Source organism: Alexandromys fortis, unplaced genomic scaffold, assembly GCF_014885135.2.
Source record: "Alexandromys fortis isolate MF-2015 unplaced genomic scaffold, M_Fortis_MF-2015_v1.1 scaffold_10, whole genome shotgun sequence".
Lineage (NCBI taxonomy): Eukaryota > Metazoa > Chordata > Mammalia > Rodentia > Cricetidae > Alexandromys > Alexandromys fortis.
This window is the reverse complement of record NW_026067895.1, coordinates 17999772-18010427: the sequence shown is the minus strand read 5'-3', so window position 1 is coordinate 18010427 and position 10656 is coordinate 17999772. Positions and strand designations below refer to the sequence as shown.

Genomic DNA, 10656 nt, shown 5'->3' with positions numbered 1-10656 from the left:
GAGGTCTCACATTCCTGGACACCCATTCACAGCTAATGAGAGACTTAAGTGTGCAGACAGTAATGCAAGGAAAGCTTGCTGGGACCTCACAGATTGAAGATGACATAAAAAGTTTGCCTGATTTTTTCTGTCCTATTGATAGTGTGTTATGTGTGATGCTTTTCCCTCCATTAAAATAAATTCATTAAAATTTATGAGAATCACCATCTCTTTCAGTGTAATTTGTTGATAGTATTCCAAAGGTTCATCTTTCATGGTACTCAGGAGGGCATGGGATAGCAGAACCAAATACCAGGAGTCAAGTGGGCAAGCAGGGGAGAAAGCTGTGTACATGAGAGCAGCACGTGGGATGTGAAAACATGAAGAAGGTTATTTCATTCTACACAACACCAGATAGTAAGGGTGACTCAGGTACCTGAGCGCTGCTATTTCTCAGTAGGAAGATGATGCTTAGGATGGGCTTAGACTTCGTTTGCCTGACCCTTGGGAAAGTACAACTGATACTTTCTACAGATTTATCCACGTTAAGCCAATAACATGTTTATTAAATTCAAGCAATGGAAAACTGTAGTATCAGCTCTCAGGATTTATAAAGATGATCCCTGGTAGCCCACATCAATGGAGAGGAAGAGTAACTGAGATGGGAGAAGAAAAGGGAACGGGAGAAAGAAAGATTGGGCAGCAGCAAGAGAGAAAGATTGGGAAGAGAGAAAGATTGGAATATGCAGTTTGATTGAAAAGCTGGGATTTGGGTAATTGGCAGATTCTTCTCTTCCAGGAAATCATTTCCACCTTTATCTCAGGGGAGACATATTTACAAGATTATTCAGGGGATGATGTGTGTGCCAGATAATGATTGCTTCAGCTATCTGGCATGTCCTATTATCACTAAGCCCTGTATCTTACCCTTAACTTCATGAGAGTTGTAGGTGAAACCCAGAGAACTGAAATGATTAAGTTTCTTGCATTGATTAACGTGCCTTGGGTTCCTAGATCCCCGACTCACTGGGCCAGGATGCACTTTGTGCTCTATGTCTGCTGACCTATACTACCAATGCTCAGGAGCTCCTCTCTGCCTTCTGCTCCTCCTCTCCCACCCACCCTTCCTGTTGTTTAACTGTCCTGTCAGCTCTTTGGGTTTTCTTTGCTCCTCTTCTTCTTCTTCTTCTTCTTCTTCTTCTTCTTCTTCTTCTTCTTCTTCTTCTTCTTCTTCTTCTTCTTCTTCTTCTTCTTCTTCTTCTTCTTCTTTATGACAGGGTTTCTCTGTACCTTTGGAGCTTGTCTTGGAGCAAGCTCTTGTAGACCAGGCTGGCCTTAAACTCACAGATATCTGCCTGCCTCTGCCTCCCGAGTACTGAGATTAAAGGCATGTGCCACCACTGCTTGGCCCTCTTTGCTCTTCTTTCTCCCCTCATAGTGTTGTCTCTCCCATTGTCCTGACTCTTCACATTGATAAAACTGCATGGATGAAACTTCAACGAGTTGTGGCCTGCCCTGCACAGCTATGCAAGGGACAATCATGGGTGATACACTGTGCATGTGCACAACCACATACACAAGCACACAATACTAAATAAGTTTGAAAAATATTTAAATTAATAATAAGTAAAACCACTGTGCTTTATGATTTGAGCATCGGGCTGTAGCTAATAGTGTCATTATTGTTTACTAAATGTAGATTATGTGTACTTAGTTACGAGTACAGTTCCCAATATTCTATGATGAACTGTAGTTCAAAAGAGGAATGAGAATGATGCAAAACGAGAAAGAACCATAAATGAATAGGAGGCCAGGAGGGGCTGCTGGTACTGATTGCTGGTGTTGTTGTCAGCATTGGGCCAAGAAAGATGCTGAGGAATCAAGCCAGGTTTCAAAAGGCCTAACCAAGTCAAAGGCAAGAGCTTCAAGTCAGATCCAGGTCTAGATGGGTGATCAGGGGAAAGGGCCTTCAGTAGAGCAGACTGCACCAAGGGAGGGGACTAAGGTAGGTCACATGGTTCTTGACACACACAGCAGGTATCAGACGATAGGTTAGTGTGGGCTGTGACATCCCAGTGTCAGCTAACTGTCACTCCATGGATGATAGCCAAGGGTGGAAGCAAAACCCCTTCTTGGTCAGAGTCCAATGCCCCAACATTAGCTATTTTTCTCTCTTGGACATGAAGGGAAATGCAGGAAAAATTGAGACAGAGTTCACACAACAATATTGGAAGGGAGTCTCAGGCTTTTTTCAAATCCTGAAGATCACCAATGGCCTGAGAACTTAGATGTCACAACATGTAGAAATATGGACCTACACTTCTTCAATCTGATTTGTCAGGTAAGTCCTTGAGCCTGGTTTCCTTGAAATGCCCCTTAATTCACAACATTTTTAATACATTTGGTAATCTTTTTTCAACACATACCATCTTTTCTTGATTATCTTGGAGCTTTACATCATACACTCTGATCTTGAAAGTCCTTTCATGTCCACTGCCTCTTGTAAACTTACTCACAACAGAAGTAAGCAAAAAGAAAAATACAAGTTTCACTTTGTGTTATCTATATTGTATTTGGAGCATCGCCAAATTCTTAGTGCCCAGCCCCAGAAATACACCGAATCCTTCCTCTACCACACATTCCCCAGAAACTCAGAAGCTATGGATTGAGGAGAGCTAGTGTATGATTTTTCTGCGGGCCAGGGCAGCTTGTGGTGGGTCTAGAAACCAAGGTGGCTGGCCCCAGCCATGCAGAGGAAAGCTGGTTCTGCAGACTTTGAATCCCCTGGAAAGTGCAAGTTCCCAGTGAAGGTGCAAGTTCCTGCCAGCTAGCAGTGTAGGCATATGGTCAGCACATTATGGACAGACACATTGTACAGAATAGAATTAGATATTTATTAGTTGAATTATGGAGGGTAAGGAAAAGGAAAAAACGGTGTGAGAGACAGAGAGAAAGATAGAGAGAAAAGAAGGAAAAGAGGACAGAGCAAGAGAGAGAAGGGGGCAGCAGAAAAGGAAACAGAGAGAGAAAACAAGAAAGCGAGGGAGGGAGGGGCTGCAGGGAGTGGGTATGACTTGTCTCTTAAAGTGATAAACAATTATGACAGCTAGTCTTCAGCTAGGTTACACATTTTCTTATATTTATTCAGTCACTGCTTCATTCATTTTGGTTTTTTGAGACTGAATTTCTATGTGTGGCTCTGACTGTTCTGGAACTCACTCTTTAGACCAGGTTGGTCTTGAACTCAGATATCCACCAGTTTCTGCCTGTGGAGTTCTGGTTTTAAAGGTGGAAAAAAAGAGTTGATGTAAGGTAGCTGACATCACAGATGATTGACATTACACTTTGTCATACTTTTTAAGAGTTTTCTTTGGTGGCTCTCTGTCTAGGCTGTTATGTGTTTTAGGGGAAGGCAGTTTGGGAGGTCCAATGTTTGCCACAAAAGCCTTCCATATCTTCCCCTCTCAACCCTGCCTCTGCAGCCATCGATATCACTTTCACCACAAAAGTCATCTCCATGTTCTTTCCATTCAGTGGGAACATGGGTCGTGATGACACATTCAAATTCTGGGCATACTGTAGACCACAAACACAGCCCATGCATCAGTAAGAACACTAACAGAAACCCAGCTGTCATAGGCTGACCTGTCAGCAGACATCAAGATGCCCACCCACAACAATCTGTACCCTACAGCAGCACAGCCTACAGATATTGATGGCTTCATGCATTGGCAGAGACCAAGGATATCCCCATGGCCTTTGATGGATGCTGAGGGTACAGAACACAGACTGCATTAGCACCATGGACCCAGACAAACCATTGCAACCACCCTGACCACAAATGTCACTATGGCCTCAGGTGATAGCACAGACCCCACACACTCACATTGGCCTTTGGTTATAACTCAGCCCTTGGACAACAACACAGATCACTGCTATAGCATGGCTTGGGCCTTGGACATAGGCCCTGACTGGGGTATGGCTCTGTAGTGATAAGAGCAGCGGGGCTCCGTCCCTGACACCCAGCCGCCCACATGGCTAGCTTATGCCCGAAATAATTACATGGAAACTATATTCTTTTAAACACTGCCTGGCCCGTTATCTGTAGCCTCTTACTGGCTAGCTCTTACATATTAATCTAACCCATTTCTAATAATCTGTGTAGTCTACGAGGTGGCTTACCAGAGAAGATCTTAACCTGCGTCTGTCTGGAGGGGGAGAATCATGGCGACTCCTGACTCAGCTTCTTACTCCCAGCATTCTGTTCTGTTTACTCCACCCACCTAAGGGTGGGCCTATCAAGGGGACTAGGCAGTTTCTTTATTAATAAGAAATCACTCCCATATCATGGATGGCACAGTCTTCTCCACAATGATATTGTAGGGAAGCCTCCTTTCCTCTCCCATGTGTAAACCATTTGTCAGTCTGGGTTGAATGAGTGCTGAGCACAGCTGGTGTACTTTCTGGCTCTCTCCAGTGGCTAAAGTGTTTGTGATATAAGCCCTATTCTTTGGTTTCCATTTTTGTAGGCCCAGTCTCTGTGCCTGCCAAGCCCTGACCATTCCCTGGATCAGGGTCAAGACAGCCTGCCAAAATTTTGACCACTGCTCCAGTCTATTTAAATTGCTTTCCTGGAAAGTTCTCTCATAGTCTCTTTCCTCCACCCCCCCACTCCATCCCGTAATTATTTTCCTGGTATCCCGGTTCCCCCTTGTGGCCACCCAAGAGCACAGGAGTCCCATTAAATTAGAATATTTGTAAATTTGACTTGTAATTTGGCTTGATTGGGATTTTTGTGTCAGCAGAGACTCACGTTAGGAAAATTTCTAACATCTTGGAGGTCCCACCGTGTAGGGTGGCCTTTCTGCCTGGCCATAGGCCACATGTCAAAAGCCCCCTAGTCCACAATCTGAGCTCTCCATGCCCCTCTAAAATCCCCTCCCAGGCTACAGAGCTGTGTCTTTGTGGGTCCCTTTTTCTTGTCTATGCTATAGGCGTTTGGGGGACCCATTTGTACTTACTTTTATCGATTATTGGACCCTTGTGGAAGCTGCGGGCCTGCATCTTGAGGTCTGACCTCAGTGGCTAGAACGGCAAAACCGGATCTCACTGAGATGGACTTTGTCTGCTTTAAAGAGACCTAGCATTCAATTTCCCTGATCCACTTAGATGGAAGAGCTATTTTAGTGGACACACTGTAATAGACTTAGGCCATGCAGTTGGGCATAGACTTTAAAATGGACACTTGCAGTTCAAAGCCAGATCTGCTGTCGCCCCTGGGATGCCTCTTACAAAATCTTAATAAATTGGGGCTGTCCAATTCAATCTGTCTTGAATGTCTAATTTCCCTATGTAACTAAGATTTGGCATAAATACTATCTTGACTATGGGACGCATTGGATACCAGAGGAAGCCTTGGGCTTACCATTCTCTGGATCCTAGAAAATTTTTGTCACCTTCAGGACAAATGTGCAGAGCTTACATATGTTCATGGTTTTTCAGCTCTGTGCTCTTTCCCTTCCCTTAGTAGCCAGTGTCTCGCAGCACTGGTCTTGGTAGCTAAGGCCACAATGCCTCCAAATTTCCAGTCATCTGGTAATTGTGACCCCAATCATTCCAGCTGGACCATGCAGCCAGAGGCACTGGCCCCTCCCCTACTCCCTCAAGCCCACACTACCCAACCCCCTCCTATGAAGCAACATTTTTTACATTGCTCTCCTTCCCCGTCTACCCCGTTCCTTGCCAATCTGGAAGTTCAAGGTCAACTTCCACCTTACCCACCTACATGTCCTTCTCACCCTCCCAGTCCTACACCAATTTTCCACCAACAAACCCCTCTGCACACTGGGCTAGCACCTCCCAATCCTCCCCAGTCTCCTCCCATGCCAGATACCAACATAGCTCTGCCCTCTTCTGTCTTCTCCTGGAGGTAGTACTATTATAAAAGTTCATATTCCCTTTTCTCTTTCAGATCTCTTTCAGATAGAAAAGAGGCTAGGTTCCTTTTCTACTAACCCTTCTGCGTATATTAAAGAGTTTTGTTATTTGTCCCAGACCTACAATCTAACTACTAAAGCCTCAGGTACACTGGAAGCTATGCAGAGGGAGGTGGCCATGCATGATGGCATCTGCAGAAGTTGATAAGGAAAGCCACACAGCAACCCAAGTGGTTTGGACCACTTCCGGACTGTACAGGAACCAACTTGCAGATGGACTCTGCTATCCCCAAACTTCTTTTTTGCCATCCTATCATATCAACATGACTATAGGCTCACTTCCAAAGAGTAAATGCAGAATATCAGGACTTTTGATGACAAAATAATTGTGAAGATGCCAGTCCGGTCCTTTATGTTCACATTGCTTCCATCAACCCCTTAGTAACAACATCTCCAGGTGCATAGATATCTCTCTCTGGACAGAGAGGGGAACTGACATGTCAGTCTATTCCAGAGCCTCTTCTCCATCAGTTCAGAGGAGTGAACAAAAGGCCAATACCTGGTTGTCCACAGTTTCGCTGACAAGAAACCTGAAGGCTTTTGTTTCAGTTTCCAGTTTCATTTTCCCACTGGTGTATGCCAACCACACCTCATTTTATAGCACTCCTCCCGGCTTATATATGAGAAGTCCAGTTGTGGCGAAGGTCAGAAGAGAGCAGAGCACTAAGGAAGGATCCTGAGAAGTCCTGTCCTGGTGAAAACGCAGAGAACTGCAGCCACCTTCACAGCCATCATGGGGTAAGGATTTCCCTGCTCTGCAGGTTGAGTGAACCCAGGAAACAGACATTTGCTTGTGACCAGGTCTGATGAGTCTGCTTGCATTCATTTGTTATGTCTTATGGGTTCTCTTTTTACTACTGAAAAGGGAACAAGGATGCTAATTGTACTGATGGACTAGAGAATTTGTTCAATGATTATAATGTGGGCATGGGGCTGGATGAGTGAAAGAATACTTGCTAGAGTTTTTAAGGCTTTCTCAGACATGTAGTTCAAATCCCTGGGTGATACATTAGCATGTTCATCCCATAGAGAGAGACAATTACCAATGAGAACTTCAGGAGTCGAATAATAATGTGTGATTCCCTCTACATGCTGTGAATACCATTGGTTAAAGCTGTTTTGCCTGTGATAGGGTAGATCAGAGTTAGGTGAGGAAAACCAAATTTTATGCTGGGAGAAATAAAGCAGAGTCAGAGAGAACTCATGTAACTCCACAAAAGACAGACTCTGTTCAGAATCTTGTCAGTAAGCCACAGCCATATTGTGATACACAGATTACTAGAAATGGGTTAAATAAAGATGTAAGAGTTGGCCAATAAGAAGTTAAAGCTAATGGGCCAAGCAGTGATATAATTAATACAGAGTCTCTGTGGTCAGTTTGGTTCTGGGCAGTTGAGACAAACATGCGACCTTCTACAACACAATAAGTTACTACTCTATATACTTAGGGTCCTAAAAGAGAGCAGCTGCTTAGAGAATCTTCGATCCCATCTCCTAACCCCTCACTTTCATTGCTCTTAGGATGGACCCTAGAGACACCCAGAGGATCTTTTGAGATGCTGTTTAAGGTTACTGGTTCAAGTGCTTTGGCCCATCCCTGGCAGGGTTAACCCAAGAGAGGACACATTTTTTTCTGTCCCTTAGTAAGAGACAAATTGTGGAAATTTTATTATATTTGATATGAGATATTTAAATCTTTTCCTGCAAGAAACTAAATACCCCCTGGAATTTATGCATATATGTATGTATATTCACATCCATACACATATATAAAACATAAAGAAGTACTAGGCACCGGGTAGTCTTTTTTATTTTTTTGGTTTCTGGGTATTTTTGGTTTTGTTTTTCAAGTCAGAGTTTCTCTGTACTTTTGGAGCCTATCTTGGATCTAACTCTTGTAGACCAGGCTCATTGTAAACTCACAGAGATCTGTAAACTCTGCCTCTGAGTGCTGGGATTAAAAGCATGCACACCACTAGCTGGTTCCATGTTAAGTCTTTTTATGTAAATGTCTCTTGTTTAATGTTTGATACTGCCTTTTGAGTTGAAAATTTAAGTCAGTAGAGTTGTATTCTTTTAAATCTAGGCTATAGTGATCATCTCTTTCATAGGCAACTATTTTATATTCTTGCATATAGAAGCATCTACAGAACGTGAGTATGGAGGAGGCTGAGAGCTTCAGTTGTATGATAAGAAAAATACAGAAACAACCGAGGTATAAAATTGTGGAATAAAATAAACAAGGGGGCAGAAGACACTAAGGGCTGTCAGGTGACAGTCACGGTCATAGGGCCAATGACTAAGCTGTGCCTGGTCCAAAGTTCCCATGACTCTAGCAGGTGGCTAGGACTGTGGTTTGCAAATGAGTGCCTGCAGTGTGAAAAAGGCAAGTGCACAGGGGAGTCTGGATGCTGAGATCTCCAAGTGCACAGGGGAGGCTGGATGCTGACATCTCCAAGTGCACAGGGGAGGCTGGATGCTGAGATCTCCAAGTGCACATGTGCAGTGGGATCCAGGTTGCTCTCTGTCCCAGTTGCCCACACAAATGGCGGCTGCCTCTGTGCTGCTCAGCTTTCCTGCTGCAAGTGCTTATGCACAAGTGCATGTGCCTCCCCCTTGGATTTTTGGGGGCCTCCGAGTAAAAGCAGATCTCCGTAGACAGATGGCGTCCAGATTTCAGAGTGTTCTTAGCTACCATGCCAATGTCTTTATTTCTCATAATGTGAGGACAATATCTCTAATTCCAACTATGGGTTGCTGTAGGCAGTGAAATCAAAGAAAACAGGATTGAATCTGATGTCCCTGGACCATAATTAATGTTCCTAAGAAAAATGACCACCATTTTTACGTGCCCAGGAACAGAAGAAATAAACATGCATTTAGTGCTTTCATAGACAGAGACAGAAAGAGTGAGAGAAGAAGAAATGCTGTACTCTCTGCAAATGCCTTGGCCAGAGGAGTAATGGCCTGCACGGGCAAGAAAGAAATGTGGATGAACACACCTTAGTCAGCTAGTGTTGTTCATGCCTAATGCTGTCCACCAGCCTTCATAGGTGGGCCTTGGCATTTGCAGCCCCTCCACAAGCACACTTGAAATGCCATGAGATATGGAGGAACATGGAAAGAACAAGGTTTAGAAGAAGCCCCTCAAAAAGTTATTTCCTTATAGTTATGACTGCTTTAAAAATGGTTTTTGCATGTTCATAATTTACCTTAATGTTTTCTTCCACAAGGTTTTGGTTTATATTTGAGATTAATATATAATTACATTTCTCCTTTTTTTTCATTCGTCTTTAAAGCTCCTGCCATTTACCCTTCCTACTCTGCTCCAAAAAAATTGCCTCCTTTTTTCATTTATTGTTAATGTATGCATGTATATAAACATAGATATGTGCATTTACCTGTCCAGCATTTATAATGTTTCTTGTTATGTATGGTATCAGGGTTGGACATCTGGTGCTGTACAGCCTAGCCTGGGAGATACCTCCTCTCCAATCCCCACTGTACTGGTTGTTCATTGTTCTTTGTGTATCATTGAGACTTCACTGACTCTTCCTATCTGATCTGTATGTTTTGTGTCCATTGTTATCATCTTTGTTCAGCTCATCTTTGGTCATTCATACTAGTAAAATTTTCAAAAAGTTTGGAGGTGAATTCTATCTCTTGTCTTAGGTAGAGAAATGGCATTCAAAACTAATCAAAAGATTGTAAGATTTCCAAAATGGAAGGGACATGTATCCATCGAGTACCTTACTGAGAAGTATGCTTCTCTAAATCAAAAGTACCTGTCTCAGAGTAGTTGCTTCCAGATTGTCACTTCTAAGACTCTACATTTTCTAGGGAAGTTTTGTGTTCTTTCTTCTATCTCAATTTTTCAGAACCCTGCCAGAATGCCTAATATCCACTATGAGTGAGTACATACTGTGTTTGTATTTCTGGGACTGGGTTACTTCAGTCAGGAAGCTTTTTCTAGTTCCATCCTTTTGTCCACAAATTTCAAGAAGTCACTGCTTTTTAGTGCTGACTACACTACTTGTCATCACAGAATTACATCTAGTAACTGATGGAAGCAGATGCAGTGACCCACATCTAAGCACTGGGCTGAGCTCCTGGCATTCAGTTGAAGAGAGGCAGAAGGGATCATATGAACAAGACTGGGGAAGGGGTGAAGGGCATGGTGGGAAAAACCATAAAGACAGCTGACCAGAGCTAGTTGAACTCACAGACTTTGGATTGATAGTTGTGGAACCTGCATTGTGTTGAAATAGATTCTCTGAATGTAGGGTTACAGTCATGTATCTTGATCTATTGTGGAGCTCCCTGGCAGTGGGATCAGGACCTATTTCAGGTAATGAACTGACTTTTTGGAGCACATTCCCTATGGTGGATTACCTTACTCAACCTTGATACAGAGGGAATGGTCTTGGTCCTGATTCAACTTGGTATGCCATACTTGGTTGAGTCCCCAAGGAACGCCTTACCTTCTGAGGAGTGGATGGAGGGTGAACAGAAGGGGATGTTGGGGGCAGGAGGAAACTAAGAATGGAGAACTGAGGTTGTTATGTAAGAAAAAATATTAATTAGATATATAGAGCTCCCAAAGTTCTCTTGTGCAAGCCACTGATCCCATGGAGTTTTCCTATGGCCCCCTGTAGGTAGAAGGGCTTTACCATACACTCAG

General features: G+C 43.4%; 2 protein-coding genes across 2 annotated transcripts in view; both read left to right on the top strand.

The window, feature by feature from the left end:
* LOC126511155 (interferon-induced protein with tetratricopeptide repeats 1-like) overlaps positions 1 to 180 on the top strand; it is an 83515-nt gene extending 83335 nt beyond the window's left edge. Inside the window, exon 3 of the transcript XR_007594613.1 lies at positions 4 to 180. The gene's annotated coding sequence lies outside the window, so the exon portion shown is untranslated. The remainder of the gene's footprint in view (positions 1 to 3) is intronic.
* Positions 1 to 10656, top strand: part of LOC126511154 (interferon-induced protein with tetratricopeptide repeats 1-like) — a 97521-nt gene that overhangs the window by 83312 nt on the left and 3553 nt on the right. The gene's annotated exons all lie outside the window — the stretch shown is intronic.